This window comes from Microtus oregoni, unplaced genomic scaffold, assembly GCF_018167655.1.
Source record: "Microtus oregoni isolate MIOR12 unplaced genomic scaffold, Mior012 000033F_ref0000390, whole genome shotgun sequence".
NCBI lineage: Eukaryota > Metazoa > Chordata > Mammalia > Rodentia > Cricetidae > Microtus > Microtus oregoni.
This window is the reverse complement of record NW_024543092.1, coordinates 9,779,065-9,781,475: the sequence shown is the minus strand read 5'-3', so window position 1 is coordinate 9,781,475 and position 2,411 is coordinate 9,779,065. Positions and strand designations below refer to the sequence as shown.

Here is a 2,411-nt window from a genome sequence, read left to right as displayed (position 1 = left end):
GTTGTTCCAGAGATTCTGCTCGGGTTACCATGTTTGTACCATCAGCTCTTTAGCCACAGGGCTGTCTAGCTGACCTAGGACAAGGAGTGGCCGCAAGTTGTGGTGTGCTCTGGCCCAGCAGGGTGACCATAGGGACACTGCTCCACAGTTCTGTTCAGTAGGAAAATGTGCAGGAAGAGTGTAATAAAGACACTTATCAACTAGTTTATCTATTTGTTCTCAAGCATTTCAAGTTCAGTTTTCTTTACATAAGAACATGGACTTGTGAGTAGCAGGAGTGAGTCTGAGAGGACACATATAAAAACTTTTCAGAATGTAAACTATTTGGAACTGGGAATTGTCTGATGGAGTCATTTAAAGACCTACAAGACTATTCCTTGCTCTGATGTTTGCATTGTAATATCATATTGTTTAGACAAAATGCTATTAGTGCAACTTATATTTAATGTCTGGCATAGTATCTGATCAATACAGGAGCATTTAGCTAGAATCCCAGAGCTTGGCAAGCAAAGGCAGGAGGATCAGGAACAAAAGGCCATCTTTGATTGTGTAGTGAGTTTGATCCAAGCTACAGGAGGAGACCCGATCTCAAAGTAAGAAAACAGAAGATGAGGAATTATTATTATCATTCATTATCACCATCATCATCCTTATCATTGCATGGGTCCTGATAAAAAGTTTGTTAGATAATAGCACCAAATATAATACTCTGTGGATTAGTAGCTATAGGTTTATGATAGTCTTTAAGACAAAAACATAATAGACAAAGATTATTGAAGAGGTGGCACAGCAGTACATACCTAGAATTCCAACACTCAGGAGGCTGAGGCAAAAGAATCACCAAGTTCAAGGCCAGCCTGGACAGCATGGTGAGATCCTGACAAAGCAAACAGTCAATCAATCAAAACAAAACAAAAAACCCTAATCTCTTTTGATCATTGTACTATGCTAAACTTTAGTGCACTTGGATCTAAGATGCTAATATTTGTGTCCTTTAGAACTGAAGTGACCTGTTTACTAAAGCAAAGTGAAGCTCATTCTCAACACTGTCGTGGTTAGATTTTGCCATATGCCGTCTAGAGCGAGCACAGGGAAGTGTGGTGAAGATGGGCAAGACTCCGATTTTCATTTATTATTTCAAAATATTTCCTATCAGCATGCTTAGTGTAAAAGATTTACATCTAATATCTGTAAATACAAAGTTCTGTGTTTTATTTTGCTTTTTTATGGAAGGTGTAATTATCTCATGATCATTTTTATTTATTTTCCACTCTAGGGAAGATGTGCTCCAAATTATGCATCCTAGACTCCTGCGTTTTTGGAACTCGCAGGGGTCAGCACACCCCAAGTGCAGTGGGTGAGCCTCGCCCTGAAGAAAGCATTTCCATGGCCTTGATGTCTCCTCTGGAAGGTAAGGATTGAAGATAACATTTCATGAACTGTGAACTTGGGGTGTGGTTGCACATACTTGTCAGCACGGGACTTGAGAAGCTGAGGTAAGTAAGAGCCTGTGGTACATGGGAAGTTCCAAGCAAGCTCGGACCACAAATAAAACCTAGCCTCAAAAGAACCACAAAAGCACATTAAAAGTAAATTAAAAGGCCCAGAGAATCAGAAATGCCGGTTACTGACCAACCTTTTACTTGTTTTGGTTTTATTCAGTCATTTTCATTTGAAGGACAAAATGGCAGAAAGGTTTGAAATAAATACATCCAAAAGAAAAAGAAAAAAATCCCCTGGGAAGCTGAGCTGCACAGTCTGTGAAGAGGGGAGAAGAGTCCTCCTGAGATGAAGTAGAGTAGGATGCAGATGTGCAGGAGCCCCCTGTAACTGACACCCCTTTTTCATCACTAGGTGATTCTCCACACTGCTCGTCAGCTTCCTCATCTTAGTCTGATCCACAGTGGTTGTCAACAGCTACCTCTTGAACTTCTTGGGAACAATCCCCATCGCTCTACATCACAGCCAAAAAAGAAAACCTGATGATGTTGGGAATCTGTGCCATGTCACTTCTGACCAAGCATGTTGTGAAATATTAAAGTTGACCATCTCCATGTCTCACTTTATTAAGAGGGATCGTGTCATTGTCACCAGCGACTCCATCTTGCTTTATTCCTGTTCCCTTTCTCATTCTTAGACTACGACCTTGAGGAAATAGGGCTGTGCCCTGCTCTAGGTTACTCCTTACTGTATAAAATGGTGGCTTTCAGACTGGGTCTTGCCCATGGCGGCTCCATTTTACAAGCAACAGGTTGATGCCTGGGCATCTCCTGTGCACATAGACTTGCATTCTGTCCAGCACCACCCATAAGGCAAAGTCAGATAAATACCTTATTCCTAAAAGTGAAGAGGCATCACTGATAAACACATCATAATCAATTAGACACATGAGAATGAGGACATATCATAAC

The 2,411-nt window shown here is 41.0% G+C and overlaps 1 pseudogene; it reads right to left on the bottom strand.

Annotated features, from left to right (window-relative positions):
• Positions 1–1,285: 1,285 nt before the first annotated feature.
• On the bottom strand, positions 1,286–1,419 carry LOC121466661 (annotated as a pseudogene).
• Positions 1,420–2,411: the final 992 nt, after the last annotated feature.